The sequence below is a fragment of the Arvicanthis niloticus genome, chromosome 6 (genome assembly GCF_011762505.2).
Source record: "Arvicanthis niloticus isolate mArvNil1 chromosome 6, mArvNil1.pat.X, whole genome shotgun sequence".
In the NCBI taxonomy this organism is placed as follows: Eukaryota; Metazoa; Chordata; class Mammalia; order Rodentia; family Muridae; genus Arvicanthis; species Arvicanthis niloticus.
The window spans coordinates 74051426-74070137 of record NC_047663.1 but is presented as its reverse complement, the minus strand read 5'-3'; the positions used below and the strand labels follow the sequence as shown (position 1 = coordinate 74070137).

The 18712-nt window shown below is 43.7% G+C and overlaps 2 protein-coding genes across 2 annotated transcripts in view; one reads left to right on the top strand and one right to left on the bottom strand.

Annotated features, from left to right (window-relative positions):
- Positions 1-4084, bottom strand: part of LOC117711531 (T-cell immunoglobulin and mucin domain-containing protein 2-like) — a 38880-nt gene extending 34796 nt beyond the window's left edge. The window contains exon 1 of the mRNA XM_076936996.1: positions 3928-4084. The gene's annotated coding sequence lies outside the window, so the exon portion shown is untranslated. The remainder of the gene's footprint in view (positions 1-3927) is intronic.
- The window catches only part of LOC117711422 (hepatitis A virus cellular receptor 1 homolog), a 99822-nt gene that overhangs the window by 48138 nt on the left and 32972 nt on the right, over positions 1-18712 (top strand). The window lies entirely within an intron of this gene.

Here is an 18712-nt window from a genome sequence, read left to right as displayed (position 1 = left end):
TGAGGTCTATATGCACAATAAAGTTTTTAATATATGTTTAAGGCTTTAGCTGTTATTGGATAGGTTTGGGATATGAAAGCTAGGCCATCATCAGACCCCCATTGCTAATAGGAAGTCGAATCCTGAGGGAGCTTTTTAACTTGCTATCTGAGCAGTTTCAGCCTGTGTGGGGGACACTTTTATCCACCCTGAAAAGGTGTCTTTAAAAACTAGCAAGTACTTTTATCCTCCCCCAGTAGGCGAGATCTGGGTGAAATCAGTTGTTCCAGTGTTTGCTAAGGTATTGATTGTTCATTTCCACCCCTTCCTGGGTAAGGGTTATCAGTTTTGGATTCATCTGAGCACAAACCTGTTATCTGGCTAAGACATCCTGTGCTAGGCAGTCTAAGGTACAACATTCCTTGGTCTGAGCAACTCAGAAAGTTTTGTTGACCCCAGATGAGTAGTGATAAGTTATTTCTCCACTGGTGAAATGAACCAATTTAAGCCATATATTATATTATATTATATTATATTATATTATATTATATTATATGCAGTTTTTTTGGGACGCTGCTGTCAGGTGGGCCAGTTCACTGGCACCAAGGAAGGAGGCCAGGGAAGTTGCCTTGGGAAGGGAGAGAGAGGAGAGGGGGAAGAGAGAGAAAAAGAAAGAGGTGGGAGAGAGAAAAGAAGAAGAAGAAGAAGAAGAAGAAGAAGAAGAAGAAGAAGAAGAAGAAGAAGGAGGAGGAGGAGGAGGAGGAGGAGGAGGAGGAGGAAGAGGAGGAAGAGGAGAAGGAGGAGGAGGAGGAGAAGGAGGAGGAGGAAGAAGAAGAAGAGGAGAAAGAAGAGGAGGAGGAGGCAGAAGAGGAGAAGGAAGAGAGAGAGAAAAGGATGAGATAGAAGAGGGAGGAGAGAAGGTGGGGAGACCGAAATATCTGGATTCCATAGAAAAAAGCCTCTAGGGGAAGAAAGATAGTACAGCCTCTAGGCTGGAAAGTTGAGGGCTGGGGGAAGGGAATGCCAGGTAAGGACTGAGGGATGCCGGGTGAACCTGGAGGCCAGATCTGCTCTGATATGTGAAATATGTACCTTAGCCCCTTGTCCCACAGTCTGAAACCAGAGATGTAGCCTGGTGAAGGTTAGTTACCAACAGTCTTGCCAGTTGTTTCTGAGAGAATGATCTTTCATTTCCCTCTAGTGTCCTCCATCAACCTGTCTGTGGGTAGGTTTGAGCTGTCCCTGTTTCCTTTAGCATGGAGTCTCAGGTAGTATCACTCAGTAATAACTCATGCCATTACAATATCAATAGGCCTCATTGGTTGTATTAGTAATGCTTCTCTAGAGTTACAGAATTTATGGAATGTCTCTATATTAAGGGAATTTATTATAATTACTTACAGTCTGTATTCCAAGTAACCCAACAATAGGCAGCTGTGAGTGGGAAGTCTAATACTAGTTCTTTCTCAGTCCCACAAGGTTAGCTGTTTCAGCTGGTCATCTGTATAAGCTGGAATCCTGAAGAAGTATGTTCCAGCAGATGGGCTGACAAGTAAGTGCAAGCAGGCAAAGAAGAGTGAGTCTTCCTTCTTCCATTGTCCTTATGTAGGCCTCCAGCAGAAGGTGTGACCCAGAGACTAAAGGTGTGTACTGCCATGTTTGGATTTGGAACTTGTTGTGTCTCAGGCTGGCCTTGAACTCAGAGATCTGCTTGCCTCTGTCTCCAGGAATTATTATTTTGCCAGGGCCTAAACATTTCATGGCCACTATGCCTCAAGATTGCCTTGTCGGGCAGTGGTAGCACTCCCAGCACTTGGGAGGCAGAGGCAGGCGGATTTTTGAGTTCTAGGCCAGCCTGGTCCACAGAGTGAGTTCCAGGACAGCCAAGGCTACACAGAGAAAGCCTGTCTCAAAAAACAAACAAACAAACAAACAGATTGCCTTGTCAAGATCCAGGTCAGAAGCCTGAGTCTTCCAGCCTCAAGATCTGGATCATAGGTATGCCCTCCATTTCTGGATTGCAGTTTTTTCCAGATGTAGTCAAGTTGACAACCAGAAATAGCCATTGGTCTTAGGTCTGTTTGTCAAGCAACCAGGTCAGAAGCCTAGCAGTGGAGGACAGCAATTTATAAGGGGAAACAAATAGCTCCTAGAAAGGTCAAGATTTTTTTCATGCTCTTTTTCCCTCTTTCTGTATACATCACATCGTGGATATGGCTGGTAGTAAACAATACTGAGTGACGTCCTTGTATATGGTGATGGACTTTCTCCACCTGAGAGCCTGGGTCTGAGCAATCATTTTGCTTTCTGGGCTGAGGTACCTTGCTTGAGCTCAAATCATTTTGGTTAAAGTAACCACTGCAGCTCCCACGTACCTGGTTTCATTTTTCATCTCCTGATAGTCATGGATGAACACCTGCGTTGATGGTGGTAGGTTTCTCAAGTTGGACTCAAGAACGGGCCAGGAGTAGGGTCTGGTATTGGGTCATACAGTCATTAGACAGGTTTCATTCTGGTGTTCCACAGAGGAGGGACTCAAGTGTGTTGTTGGGTGCTATGAGTATAACTTGGCCCAGTTAACTTGTTTGCTTTTTTTTTTTTTTAAATTAAATTTCCAGTAGCTACTACAGCCCTTAGACATGTGGGCCATCCTAAGGCTACAGGGTCTAGTGGTTTGGACAGGTTTGTCACAGGGTATTTCCATGGCACCCAAGATTGAGTTAAAACCTACTCATTTTAACATAACTGTAGTTATTTTGAATTTAGTCTATCTAGTTAATAAGGTGAAATTACATTCAAGTTCTTAAATTCCACTTCCCAGAAGTAATTATTCTAGCTGACACAGAAAGAAGTCTCCCAAAAGGTCACAATGCTATGGTTGTATTACTCATCCTCTGTTATCTTAGTACTCTGGAAAACCCCTCACCACCACCTCACTTACCTCACATAGGCCCAGTCAGCTTAACGGTCATCTAGTAATACTTTGTCTAGTTAGCCAAAATGTAATACTGCTTCCCCTTGTCTTCTGTGCTTGGTTTTCCTATAAAAAGCCTGCTCTCAGAGTAGATCAGCATCACAGTTTGATTCCCAAGTCTTCTCTGTGACCCTGATTGATCTGCCTGAATTAAGCATTCAATAAAATTTCATCCTATCTGAGACCTGTGTCCAAGTGGCCAGTCAGTGTGTGGCTATTCCTAGACCACAATAAGTTAAACCCCCTTTTGTCTTTTCTTTAGTCTCAGTACAGATTAGGGGCTCAGTGCCCCCACTTTGTGCTGGTATATAGAGGTCTTTCTATTTCTACAAACTCTGGTATCCAGAGGCAGCTGCACCTAGGAACTGTTGAACCTGTCTCTTAGTCTTTGGAGTTGTCATCTGAAGGATGGTAGCAATCCCACTGTGTGCTGACAGGCTCTCTTTGCCTCTCTTCAGTTGGTAGCCAAGATAAGTAGCCTTCTACAAAAGTGGACTTTCTTAGCCAATATTTTATTTTATTTTATTTTATTTTATTTTATTTTATTTTATTTTATTTAAGACAGAATTTCTCTGGGTAGCCCTGGCTGTCCTGGAACTCACTCTGTAGAACAGGCTGGCCTTGAACTCAGAGATCTACCTTCCTGTGCCTCCCAAGTGCTGGGATTAAAGTCATGCAGCACCATCACCTGGTTTAGCTGATGTTTTGTAGCCTGAGGTTTATATAACACTTGCAGCAATCCCTCAGTGACTCTTAGAATCAGTTTTCCCAGGAAGCCTCTGACAAAAAAACAAAAAAACAAAAAAACAAAAAAACAAAAAAACAAAAAAACAAAAAACAACAACAACAAAAAAAAAATGGCAGGAAGTATGTATTTAGTGTCTAAATCCTGGAGCAACCTGGTTCACGTAAATTGCCTGCTGTAACCTCCTACCGTGTCTGTCCATTTGAAAAACAAAGATGGGTTGACTCACCTCTGCCGACAGGAGGCTGAAGAATTAATCTTTCAGGTCCAAGACAGTGTACACCTATTTTCCTGAAAGAAGCAGACTCATGAGAGTCAGAGGTCCCAGGACTTTTCACAGGCAGGAGAGGTGTACTCCAGGGTGACTGACACATAACCAGAATTTCTGTCTTTTCAAGCCAGGCAACACAGATTTTAACTCCCCCCCTTTGTTTCCAGGCTTATTGAGAATGGTTTAATCTAGACAGAGGTAGCTAAACTGGTTAGTTGAACAATTATAGGAGCTTGGTGTTGGGCCAGTCCTGGGGGTTGGGTTTGTAAGACGTCAAAATTTTACTGAGTATCTGTAAGTCTAAGTGCATCTCTTCTTTAGAGAAAATGACAGTGGCTCTCTGTTTTTGTGAAAGGTCTTGTCCCAATCAGTTCTCTGTTATTAAACACTCTCTAAGCTATCTCTAGCAACCGGGACTGACTTATTTCTTTAAATTTCTTTTAACTTTTATAATTTTTTTTTAATATCTGGGACCAACTGGGTGACAAAGGCAATCTTGTTAGTAGCTGTCTTTAATCTTTCAAAAAGGACTCAGCAAAAGGTTTTTTGTTGTTGTTGTTGTTGGTGGTGGTGGTGGTGGGTTTTTTGTTTGTTGTTGTTTTGCTTTTTGTTTTTTAGTTTCTTGGTAAGTGTTGGACAGAAGGGAAAATCTGTTCTGTCCAGGTTGTTTTATCTGGCAGGGATCCCCACCTGCCCAGCTCAGGGGTGTCTTTCTTTCTTTCTTTCTTTCTTTCTTTCTTTCTTTCTTTCTTTCTTTCTTTCTTTCTTTCTTTCTTTCTCTTATTCAGAGAATGGTGGGTCTCACAGATCATTGGTTGTAACAAATACATAAATTGTGAGAGAGAAAGGAGTGGAAATTCCCTCTTCCGTTTGGGCTCAGCCCTGAGGAACTTTTCTCCTTTCCTTAGAGCAGGCACAGAACAGGAGTAGAAGAAATGCTCACTTGGGGGAACTATTTCCCCCTTCCGGTGTGCATTCCACTTGGATGTCAGTGGGCCCTGGGTGAGAGGCCCAGCTTCTCCCAACCTCCACACTGGGATCAATTCTGACCATGAGCAGGAAGGAGGCAAGCAACAAACCAAGCAAGCACTCATTTCCCAGAGTGCTTTGCTTTTGTCTGTTTGTTCCTCTGCCTGACCTGGCAGAGCCAGAAGGATTTAGACCACCAACAGGAGAGGGCACAGGTTTTAGCTGGGCTAGAGGAGGGTCTCACACCAGAGAAAGCCACTTGTCAATATAGGGAATCAAACTTACAGAAACATACAGAAACACACACACACACACACACACACACACACCACCACCACCACCACCACCATACGTTCATACAGACTGAATGAATTCACACTCACCATCCATACATTCCGGACAGACAGGAGGATCCAGTAATGTCTCAAATGGATCCCAGACTCTGGATCAGGACTATGTCTGACCTCTTCTGTGTGTTTAAACAGAAGGCTCCTTAACTAGACTACCTGCAGACGTGACAGACCAGGTGACATTGTAATTTGTTTCCTTTTGGAGTGGACATGTCAGATTCCTGGGGAAGCATTAGGAAGCAAATGATCAAAGGGAACCCTGGGGGCCTGAAATAACTCAGATTGCACACCCCCTAGGAATTCTTTTGTGGGGAAAAAAAACTCTGGGGGGGGGGGGTGCGGGGAGGGAGTCCAGTGGCGGGGTTCCAAGGCGGTCCTATAGCGGGTCGGGGCATGCTTCCCACACCACCGGCAGGCAGAGGGTCCCACATTCACACAGCCATCGCAGGTTGGTGGCTGCAGCATGGTTCGAGGCTCCAAAGGCTGGGAAGCAGCAGATCAGGTGACAAGTGGAGTTTCCCAAAGCTTTTATTGTTCATGGCATGGCAGTGGGTATAGGTGATGAGCACTCACCGCCAAAAGCCAGGGGAGCCTGACTTTTATAGGGAGGGGGAAAAGGGGGGAGGGAATAACTTAATTAGCTACACCCCTGGCCTTTAGATAACTCATTAATATTTAAATCTCTGGAGGTGGAGACCTCTACCTGTGTCCTACTTGACTGAAGGGCACAGGTTAAATGGAGTTACCTCATCCAAGGCCCAACATTCTCTGACCACTCCAAGACCCATCTACACTCTTACTCACTCCAAGAGGCTCCAAGACACCCCAGTGTCTTGAGGTCTAGTCTCTGGGATCTTGCTGGGGCCTCCAGAAATGTTGTGGGGGTATTAGCAGAGAAGACTGCTTGAATATGTGTTTAAGTCAATAGACAATCTTTATTACCCAACCAGCTTTGATACTGGTTGCTTGGGATTCCAGAGTAGCACTAAGCCTTTCTCAGGATGAGGTTTTAAGCACTAAAACCATGTTCTGGGTTGACATATTTCAGTTAACAAGAACAGTTATCCAGAAGCAGACCTACAGAAGGCAAACAGCAAGGAAGTTAGATTTTGACACTTTCTCAGAACTGTATGAACAGTTGATGAGTAGGGTCTTTGTTTTAGTTTGGCAGGTGATCCCCAAGTGATGAGTTTACAGCCCAAATGGCACTTCTGTCACTGAGTTAGTTGCATTTAGGTCTCAGGGCTTGCTAAGGCATGGAGCCCTGTGAAAACAGAAAGCTTGGTATGATCGTTTTCTGTTCTGGCAACTGGAAGGTGCTACATTGTTCAAAGCAAAATGTTTCCAGAAGATATTGTTACTTTCAAGGGCTTCCATGCCTCTCCCAACTAAATAAATAAATTAAGCATGCATGGATTTCTTAAAGATATTGAAGACAATGTTACAAGTTAGGTTGGTGCTAAAACTTCTCCAGGACTATGACCATCTGAGTGAGTGTAAGATGTTGTCCCTATGTCCATTCAGGGGAAGACAGATGGGTCAGGGAGATTTAATAACATTAGGTTTTACCTAATGGAGTTAGGATAATCATTTCAGTTTGGATTTGGAGTGGTATTGTTTGGTTTTCTTATTTTGTTTTGACACAGGGTCTCACTATTTAATACAGGCTAGCCTGAAACTCCCGTGTAGCCCAGGGTGACTTTAGACTTACCATCCTCTTGCTTTTTCTTGTGCTGGGATCTCAGGTGTGTGCCACCACCCATGGGTTTCTGCTATGCTGAAAAAACTGAGCTACATCTCAGCCAGGATGGTCCTCTTACAAAGAACTGTCTACACTCAAATCAAGATGTCCCACAGTCCCTGGACACCAAGCTGAACTGCCCTTGCCAGGAGCAGCTATATAAAACTTGTGCTAAGTTTTGCCAACTTCCTAGTTAGGGCTTGTGACTTGGAACAATGTTGACTTTGCCTATTAAATCTATATTCCTAGAGAATGTCAATAGTTTTTTTTTTTTTTTTTTTTTTTTTTTTTTTTTTTTTTTTTTGAGACAAGAGTTTCCTGTGTAGATCTGGCTATCCTAGAACTGACTGTGTAGGCTAGCTGGCCTTGAACTCATAAGAGATCTGCCTGCCTCTGCCTTCAGAATGCTGGTATTAAAGGTGTGTGCCACCACTGCAGGGCTGAGAAGGTCAACATTTTATTGGAGCTCTATGACTTGAAAATATCTCCAAGAAATATATATATATTTTTAAAATAGTGCAAAACAATCTATCCCACAGGAACTCATTTTTGCAAAAACATGAGAAAATTACAACACATTTGCTTTTGTCTAGAGATGGTTTTTTCATCTGCATAGTATTCTTTTTATTGCATATTTTATTTACATTTCAGATGTTGTTCCTTTTCCCCATTTCCCCCACCCACCCAGAAACTCCCTATCCCATTCCCCCCTCCTCCTCCTTCTATGAGGATGTGCCCCCACCCACCCACTCACTCTCACCTCCCCGCCCTCGAATTCCCCTACACTGGGGCATCCAGCTCTCACTAGACCACCGACCTCCTCTTCCACCTATGCCCAACAAGGCCATCCTCCCCTACATATACAGCTAGAGTCATGGGTCCCTCCCTGTGTGCTCCCAGGCTGGTGGTTTAGATCCTGGGAGATCTGGTTGGTTGGTATTGTTGCTCTCCTCATGGGGCAGCAAACTCCTTCAGCTCCTTCAGTCTTCTCTCCAACTTCTCCACTGGGAACCCCATGATCTGTTCAATGGTTAGCTGTGAACATCTGCCTCCCCCAGACCTCTCAGGAGACAGCAGTATTAGGCTCCTGTCAGCATGCACTTCCTGGCATCCACATCAGAATATTCTTTTTTTTCCCCAAAACACTTTATTTACCAGTGTTTGTATATACATACATACTGAGATACTGCCCTGGTTAGAGCTCCTGGTAGCCCTGCTTCATCTGGGTTTTGTGAGGTTGGGTGCAGAGCTGCTAGTAGTGGTCCGCTCAGTGCTCGGGCCCTGTCTAGAGATGTTTACTGGCTGCTTTTGTGTGTCAAGTTGACACAAGCTAGAGAAAGGAGAGGCAGTCTCAGTTGAGGAAATGCCTCCATGAGATCCAGCTGTAAGGCATTTTGTCAATTAGCAATCAATTGGGAGGGGCCCAGTCCATGGTGGGTGGTGTCGTCCCTGGGCTGGTGGTCCTGGGATCTATTAGAACGCAGACTGAGCAAGCCATGTGAAACAAACCAATAACCAGCACCCTCCATGGCTTCTGCATCAGCTCCTGCCACAGAGTTCCAGCTTCACTGCCTGTCCTGACTTCCTCCACTGATGGATTACAATCTGGAAGTGTAGGCCAATTTGCATTTTGGTCAAGTTTTCTTTCTTTCTTTCTTTCTTTCTTTCTTTCTTTCTTTCTTTCTTTCTCTTTTGCAGCAATAGAAAACTTAACTAAGACAAGGTGGAAATGTCATGAGCAAAACCCATCAGTCTCTCCATAATATTCTTTCTATGACTGGTAAGAAAATCAGGCTGAAATAGGAGGGCTTTAATTTGATGACATAAAAATGTAAATTTATATATATATATATATATATATATATATATATATATATATATAATTTGAGTATTTTATAAGATTTACTAGTATATGTATGTTTGTTTAAAAAGACTTGTTTAATTCTTATTTATTATTTTTATTTGTGCATGTGTATGTATGTATACATGTGAAATGTATTCTATATGTGTTCATTCCCTTGGAGTCCAGAGAAGGCATTGAGTGCCCTGGAGCTAGAGTAAAAGGACATTGTAGCTTCATTACATTGGAGCTGGGAAATTAAATCAGGTCCAATAGAAGAGCAACCCACACTCTACACCCACACTCTACACTGCTGACCTCTCCAGCCCCAAGTTAAACGTTGTAAATAAAAATCAGACACGGGGGCAGCAAGAGCCCACAGCCTTGAGCCATGAGCTGGATAAGAAGAGGAAGCCAGCTGAGCACCAACTTGATCACTCTCTGCTTCCTCACTGTGTCTGCAGTGCCACCAGATATCTCACATTGCTGCCGGCATGGACTCCACCATGAAGGACTGTATCCTTCAACTGTGAGCCAAACTGTGATCCTTCCTTAGAAGAATTAACAGTAAATAAAATTATTAAGGAGAAAACAAACAAACAAACAAACAAAAAACAACACAGGAAGTCTCCAAAGAATGTATTCTTACAAGGGCGGAAGTAATTTTATTATCATGACTTTATTTTTCTCAGCCTAATTACAACATTCTTTTTCTTTCTGTCTTCCTCTCTCTCTCTCTCTCTCTCTCTCTCTCTCTCTCTCTCTCTCTCTCTCTCTCTCTCTCCATCCTTCTTATTTTAGTGAGACAGATTGTCCTGGAAGGACGTCACCAAGCATGTGGAGGCATAGGAGGCTACAAGCACACAGATACTACATTAAGAAACATTTTTTTCCTCTACCAAGTGACTCCTTAGTCACCATGGATCTAGGGGTGGAAATTAAACTCTGCCACGTGTGCTAGTTCCTGAAGTCACCAATTCCTACTTATGGAACACCTGTTCCATTGGGTCATCTCTATGCAGCAAGAGTCACTTGAATTTTGTAGAACTAATTAAGCAAACATAACAGTAAAAATTTCTATTTCCAGAGTGGGAGAAAAACAAAGATATGGTCAAGAACTCCTTTCCAGTGTCCTTCAGAACACTGACAGGAGGTCATCTCTGTGCTGTGTGTCTTGCTGAAATACTTTGCTTGGCTATGGAACTTTCCTACTGCATTCTGACTTTTTTGAAATAAGAACACAAGAGTCTTTTTCTTTCTTTTCAAATGTTTTTATATTGTATTTCTTTTTCTGTGAATGGATATTTTGCACACCTATGTATGTCTCTGTACCACATGCATATCTACAGCTGGAGGAGGCCAGAAAAGGGAGTTAGTCAGATCTAGTGGCACTGGAGCCACAGGCACTGTGAGCCACCATGTAGGCACTGGGACTTGAACCCAGGTCCTCTGGAAGAGCAGTCAGCACTCCTAACCACTGATCTATCTCTGGAGCCCCTCCTTCATGGGACTGCAATACAGCAGGCATGTGCTCGTTTTTCCAGTCACAGGAGACAAACTCATGTTGCACCATGAGTAGAACCCTGTATAGCCTCCTACTATACATCATATTCAAGTTTGTCCTCTAGGTAAGAGTTTGATTGGGAAAAACTACCCAGGAAATAAACTGAATACAAACAAGAAGGTTGTTTTCTGGACAAGATATGTAAACCAGAGACTGGAAGATATAAGGCAGCTCCGATGGCCACCAGAGACAAGCGTCCTGAGGAAGGGACCAGGCATGGAATAGATGCAGGGACCAGGAGAACTCAGACTGTCCTAGAAGCAGAAAGAAAGCCAGTCTGGCTGGAACAGAGAGGACAAAGAGGGGCTGGCAAAGGCAGGAGAGAGGCAGTCCTTCCAGGAAGTGGCTGAAAGGACCTGAGCAACACAGCAGGTGGATCCTTCTGATAATCCCAGAGAGTGGAACACTTGGGCTGCCACAAGTGAGAGTGGACTGTTCAGAGAGCAAGAGTGGAGGAGAGGCCCCAGGCAGGACACTGATTCCTGGAAGGGGAGGGAGGAAAGAGGAGAGGAGAATGAGGATGAAAATCACTGGGATTCCAACTGAAAACTGGTGAGAGCTGCTTGGCCTTCATGGTTTGCTTAATCTGCTTGGTCTTTGCTTTGTTTGTTTGGTCTCCAGCTCTGCTCCTCATGCACCAGTCTCCTGACTGCTTGACTGGGGGTGTGTACCTCACACCAGTTTAACTGGATTCTTCAGCCAAATTAAACAACAAAACCCACACTAAAGGGCCTGTGCTGGAATAAAAATACAATTTTCTAGGGTCTGAGGATGTACCTCAGGAGAGTGTTTGCCTAGCCTGGACCAAGGCCTGGGTTCCACACCCAGCATGGTGGTGCACATCTGCAAGGCCAACACTTGTGAAGGTGGGGGTGAAATAACAAGTTCAAGGGTCAGCACTGTCTATGTAGGGAGTTCAAGGCCAGCCTGAGCTACATGAGAGCCTGTCTCAAAAAAAAAAAAAAAAAAAAAAAAAAAAGAGTTGTGGTTTGTTTGTTTGTTTGTTTGTTTTTGTTTGAGTAGTTGCCTTGAAATAGAGAAAGTACACTTTTGCTCTAATCCCAGCTTGCTTTCTGTTGCTAACAGATAATCACAGTGGTCAAAGGCAGTTTGGGACTGAGTGGGTTTATTTGGCTTTCCTGACCATCCTGTTGGAGGTCTATCACAGAGAGGAATGGGGCAGGAACTCAGTCAGGGGAGAGGTAAGACATGGAGAGGGGCTGCTTACTGGCTTGCTTACAGCCTGCCCGTTTATTCAACAGGAGACCACCTGCCCAGCCTGGAACTCCCATTGATGTGGGAAACAAGAAAGAAAGAAAGAAAGAAAGAAAGAAAGAAAGAAAGAAAGAAGGAAGGAAGGAAGGAAGGAAGGAAGGAAGGAAGGAAGGAAAGGAAGGAAGGAAGAAGAGATTGTTCTTGCTCTTCATTTCAGTGCACACATTTGACCACAACCATCCATGGTGGGTGGAGGCAGGAAGAACCAGAGTTCCAAATCATCTTTGCCCACCTTAGAAGTTCAAGAAAACCAACCAACTGAGGCTAGAGAGATGGCTCAGTGGTTAAGAGCACTGACGGCTCTTCCAAAAGTCCTGAGTTCAATTCCTACAAACCACATGGTGGCTCTCAACCATTTGTAATGGAATCTGATGCCCTCTTCTGGTGTGTCTGAGGACAGTGACAGTGTACTCACATACATAAAAAAAATAAATCTTTAAAAAAAAAATAAAAATAAAAAAAAAAAACCCCAACCAACCAAGAAAAACAAAACACCACCACCAATAACAACAATAAAAACTGGTTACATAAGACCCTGTCTAATTCTGTCCATTGCCACCACCATCCCCCACCAAAATAAAGGGAGGCAGAAATTCATCATTACAACAAAAATAAAGAAAACAGTCGTATTGTACAAATGCTTTTTATCTACCTCTTTTACTGAAGAATTGTATGAGCAAGTTCAATACAGACCTGAGCTATTGTGTACCACGTTGCAGGCCTGGCACAACAATTTCTTCTTTCTCCCCTCCCTTCTCTCCCTCCCTCCTTCCTTCCCTCTCTCCCTACTTCCCTCTCTCCCTCCTTTCTTTTCCTCCCTCCCCCTCCCTCCCCCCCTCTCTCCCTCTCTTTCTCGATAGGGCCTTACTATATCAAACTCCCTAGGTAGACCAAGTTAACTTCATTATACAGACCAGGCTAGCTTCAAACTCACAAAGATCTGCCTCCTCCTGCCTTCTCACTGTCCTCATGCCAAAGTTGACCACTAGTTCTTGGCCAAACTCTCTGGGCCTGGTGCTGACTGAACTGTGGTAACAGGAAGGCTCCAGTGCTCATGGTGAGGGGCTTTAAGGTCTGTCTGTTCCAGGCCACAGTGCAGGTCTCTGCAGTTTTCCCTGTTCCTTCCAACAGTGACATCAACCATCCTCCTCTGGCTAAAAATCCTTGCAGCACACACAGCAGCCTCATCTTCCTGGAATTTTAGGGAAAAACTTTAAAATCTGACATTTCACACTGTTCTTGCTACTTCTATCCAGTCAAGGTGTCACAAGGACACTCTAGGCAGGGTAGCCAACCTGAAGCTAATTGCTTTACAGTACCTTGGGAAGATACAGTTCTTATTGGATTGTTTATTTCCCTTGTTGTTATTTTTCAACTTTTTGTCCTGAAATTATTTGCATTGTCAGCAAAATCAAGTGTCCCCGTAATCATCCAGTTTCCTCTAATGTCTGCAGTGAACACACCGTGGACTCTTGATCAAAACGAAGAGAGTGGCATGGCACTGTTAACTGAGCCATGTTCTTTACTGGGAGTCCTGGAATAGATTCCTCCAGTTTGAATGCTTTAGCTGGGAGTGGTTGCTCATGACTATAATTCCAACACTAGGCAGGGAGATTGATAGCATATCAGCCTAGTCTACATAGCAAGAACCTCTTTCAGAAAACCAAGGGTGGAAACGTTGCTCTGGGGCAGCATGCTTGTTTAGTGTGTCAAAGCCTTAGTTTTGATTTCCAGTACTAAAAAGAAAAATAAAATTGAAGAATACATAGTACAGGGTCTGAATGGATGGCTCAGAAGTTAAGAGCTTGATGCTCTCCTAGAGGATCTGAACTTGGTACCCAGCACCCCTGCTAGTTGTCCAACAATTGCCTGTAACTCCAACTTTGAAGGAGTCCATCTTTTTCTGGTCTCTGTGGGTGTGGATCTCAGGATTGTACACCACGTGACTGGGTTCACACACACACACACACAAACACACAGACACACACACATACGAGAGAACTCAAATATATATACACAAACAAAAATAAGATAAAAAGACAGTGCTAATCCATATTGAACCATTAAAATTAAAATACAGCAGAAAAGATAAGCATTGTGCTGAAATCTTAAAATCTAGTAATTTGTACACAGAGGCAGAAAAGTCATAGTCTAAAGTCAGCCTTGGCTACATTGAGAGTCCTAGGCTTAGCCGGCCTTTAATCTCAGCACTTGGGAGTGGGAGGCAGAGGCAGGTGGATTTCTGAGTTCGAGGCCAGCCTGGTCTACAGAGTGAGTTCCAGGATAGCCAGGACTACACAGAGAAACCCTGTCTCAAAAGAGAGAGAGAGAGAGAGAGAGAGAGAGAGAGAGAGAGAGAGTTCTAGGCTAGCCCAGGCTACATGAGACTTCATTCGAAACAAATAACAACAACAAGAAACTTCAGCCAGACAAACAAAAACGCAGTAGAGTTTAAGTTTACGCTGCTTTCCTCTTCCTCCTCCCCACATTCTCTGTCCTTCCCATTTCTCTCCCACAGCTCAGGAGCCATCTGTGTAATGGCTTTGTACTTATAGACGGGCACTGTTCAGTGCTGACACATGAGAACTACATAGGCAGTTTTAAATTTTCTACTGTCCATATTTAAAAGAAGCAAATGACAGAGCTTGCTACATGACTCAGTAGTTCAAAGCATTTACTGTACAATCCTGAGACCCAAAATGTGAATCCCAGCACTCCCCAAACAAACAAGATGCCATGCACACACCTGTAACTCCAGTTTTAGAGAGGGTCAGAGACAGAAGAAGGAGCACTGGGGCATGATGCTCCCAGCCTAGCTGAGAAAACACATATTATTTGGATATTTTACTGTTAATTAATTTATTTTATATTTTATTTTATTTTATTTTTAGGCAGGTTCCCGCTATATAGCTCTGGTTGACCTCAGAATCACTTTGTAGACCAGGCTGGCCTTAAACTCATAAAGATCCATCTGCCTGTGACTCATTGTTACTACACCTGCAATTTACACTCAGATGTTTGGTTACCTTCTTGGAATCAGCTCTGACACAGCCAAACCCCTACACAGCTCAGTGTACCTGAGCTGTGCATTGAACTTGGCCACACAGCTTTTCATTAAAGAGTGTCAGGTATAATGAGCAATGCTTGTTCTCATGACGGATTTTTACATCAGATTCCGAGGAGACCAGACCATGTCTCATAGGAATAGGCAGTGATGGAAGAGGACACCAGGCGCCCTCTTCTGGACATCATGCGCATACACAGGTTCCCATACACACACACGCCACCCCCACACATGCATTTTTAAAAATAAAAATAGGTATATCGATTTTTAAGAACTCACTTTCCTTAACTCAATGAACTGACAGTCCTGTCATCTTGATGTGGAATAGAGAGAAAAATCACTAAGGAGGGTTCATCCTCTTTCTCTGTCAGTCTTAGGAATTCAGTGTGTATTTTATACCTGTTACACATCAAGATACCCAGCAGCCATGGGAGTATGAGTTAATTCATCTGACAACAGTACAGATTCCATAAGGCATGGCTTCTCTACCAACTCCTAAACTATTCATATTTTAACTTTCATTTATTTAGTTGTTTGTTTGTTTGTTTGTTTGTTTTTATCTTGGATAACATTATTTAGTTGAATTTGCAGTGTTAGGTAGAACAAATGCATGTGTTCTGTTAAACCATCTTGTATAGATGAGCAGATATTTTTGCTCTACTTTATTTCAAATATGAGTGTGAGAAATATCTTTAAAAAAAAAAAAAAACTCTATGGGCATTACTGTGCTGTAAAGGCATGGAATTCTAAGTGAAGAACTCTGTCAAAAGAATGACGAATGACGAACAACGCCTTGGAGAACCATGAGAGAGGCTCTGGAAAAAAGGGCAGAGAGCGGGCCTTTGACCTCAGGTGTGATTTGTTCCCTGGATTGTTCTTGGATGTGATTTCATGCCTCCTGTGATAACATTTGCATTCAATGTATAAGACACGGTCATTCTTATGGGATGTCAGAACATAGCTGTAGAACCCAATCTGGTCAGTATAACCCGAATCTGGATATGGCCTTCTGCCTCGCTTTCATGCTTTCCCGGATATAATCTATGGTACCTGCCAGGCACTTGTGTTTAGATTGGTCTATCCTGAGAAAGTTCTGGGAAAGGGCTGCTCTGTTAATAATTAGTGTGCACTCATTGACGTTTATTGACATGTTTTTCTGATCCTGATTTTTTTTTAACTCAAGCAACTTTCCTTGGATCGTTGCTTTCCTTGTTACATTCCTGTATAAGAGGACAGTGAAACGGCAGTAAGATTGTCTATAGCATCAGATTGTACGCTGCCCCATTCTTTCAGGTCCTCGGATCCCAGGTCCAGCAGACAAGCTCTACGCAGGTTGACAAAAGTCAGCAGATGTGTCAAAAAGTATGATCCTACTTAGGGTACTGAGAGTACAAAACAAAAACATTTTTTAAATCCTATCAGTAGTGTACAGCTGCACACATTTTGTTTAGTCAATACCACAACCAGAGACACCTGGGAAGAGGAAGCCTGCACTGAGGATTGGCCTGTAGGCATGTTTCTGGGCATTGATTAATGATTGATGTGGAAGAACTTGGTCCACTGTGGGCGGTGCCAGGCTGGGCAGGTGGTCTCCTGTTGAATAAATGGGCAGGCTGTAAGCAAGCCAGTAAGCAGCCCCTCTCCATGTCTTACCTCTGCCCCTGACTGAGTTCCTGCCCCATTCCTCTCTGTGATAGACCTCCAACAGGATGGTCAGGAAAGCCAAATAAACCCACTCAGTCCCAAACTGCCTTTGACCACTGTGATTATCTGTTAGCAACAGAAAGCAAGCTGGGATTAGAGCAAAGTGTACTTTCTCTATTTCAAGGCAACTACTCAAACAAAAACAAACAAACAAACAAACAAACCACAACTCTTTTTTTTTTTTTTTTTTTTTTTTTTTTGAGACAGGCTCTCATGTAGCTCAGGCTGGCCTTGAACTCCCTACATAGACAGTGCTGACCCTTGAACTTGTTATTTCACCCCCACCTTCCAAGTGTTGGCCTTGCAGATGTGCACCACCATGCTGGGTGTGGAACCCAGGCCTTGGTCCAGGCTAGGCAAACACTCTCCTGAGGTACATCCTCAGACCCTAGAAAATTGTATTTTTATTCCAGCACAGGCCCTTTAGTGTGGGTTTTGTTGTTTAATTTGGCTGAAGAATCCAGTTAAACTGGTGTGAGGTACACACCCCCAGTCAAGCAGTCAGGAGACTGGTGCATGAGGAGCAGAGCTGGAGACCAAACAAACAAAGCAAAGACCAAGCAGATTAAGCAAACCATGAAGGCCAAGCAGCTCTCACCAGTTTTCAGTTGGAATCCCAGTGATTTTCATCCTCATTCTCCTCTCCTCTTTCCTCCCTCCCCTTCCAGGAATCAGTGTCCTGCCTGGGGCCTCTCCTCCACTCTTGCTCTCTGAACAGTCCACTCTCACTTGTGGCAGCCCAAGTGTTCCACTCTCTGGGATTATCAGAAGGATCCACCTGCTGTGTTGCTCAGGTCCTTTCAGCCACTTCCTGGAAGGACTGCCTCTCTCCTGCCTTTGCCAGCCCCTCTTTGTCCTCTCTGTTCCAGCCAGACTGGCTTTCTTTCTGCTTCTAGGACAGTCTGAGTTCTCCTGGTCCCTGCATCTATTCCATGCCTGGTCCCTTCCTCAGGACGCTTGTCTCTGGTGGGCAATCGGAGTTACCTCATATCTTCCGGTCTCTGGCTTGCATATATTATCCAGAAAACAACCTTCTTGTTTGTATTCAGTTTATTTCCTGGGTAGTTTTTCCCAATCAAACTCTTACATACAGAGTGGACTCTAATATGCCATGTCTTAGGAGCCCACACAATGTTTGACTCATAGTTGGCACAGAATGAGTATGTGCACTGTGATGGGAAGAACAAGCAGATGCCTGCTGCATTGCAATCCCGTGAAGGATGAGGCGGGAGAGCTGGCTCAGTGGTTACTGATAGGTTATTTCTCCTCTGGTGCAATGAGCCAGTTCAAACCGGATTAGATTATAAAGTCAGGTTTCCTGGAAAGCTGTTCTTTGGAGAGTTGGGGGAGGGGGAGGAGAAAGCGAATGGGCCCATGTGCAGAGAGGGAGGAGAATAGAAGAGAGACAGACCAAAATGTTTGATTTATACATGGAAGATCCTCCGGGCAAGGGCAGCCCAGCCCTGGCTGGAAAGTTCATGGCTGGGTGTGCTAGAACAGGACTGAGGGTGTTGGGAGAACCTGGAGGGCAGGTCTGCTTTGATATGTAAAATATGCACCTGAGTTGCTCAACCCTGGTCTAAAACCAAACAATTAGGAGTTCTGTTCTTCCAGAGAATTGAATACTACTGCCCACAGTGTGGCTCTGGTCTCTGTGGATGACTAACTCCCTTTTCTGGCTTCCTCAGGCACTAGGCATACATGTGGTGCACATACACCCAGGCAGGGAAAATATCTACACACACAAAAAGAAATTTGTTTTTAAAAGAAAGGAAAAACTATTCATGAGTTTTTCTTTCAAGGAAGTCAGAATGCAGTAGGAAAGTTCCATAGCCAAGCAAAGTATTTCAGCAAGACACACAGCACAGAGAAGACCTTCTGTCACTAGCTTCTGAAGGACACTGGAAAGGAGTTCTTGACCATATCTTTGTTTTTCTCCCACTCTGGAAATAGAAATTTTTACTGTTATGTTTGCTTAATTAGTTCTACAAAATTCAAGTGACTCTTGCTGCATAGAGAGGACCCAATGGAACAGGTGTTCCATAAGTAGGAATTGGTGACTTCAGGAACTAGCACATGTGGCAGAGTTTAATTTCCACCCCTAGATCCATGGTGACTAAGGAGTCACTTGGTAGAGGAAAAAAATGTTTCTTAATGTAGTATCTGTGTGCTTGTAGCCTCCTATGCCTCCACATGCTTGGTGACGTCCTTCCAGGACAATATGTCTCACTAAAAG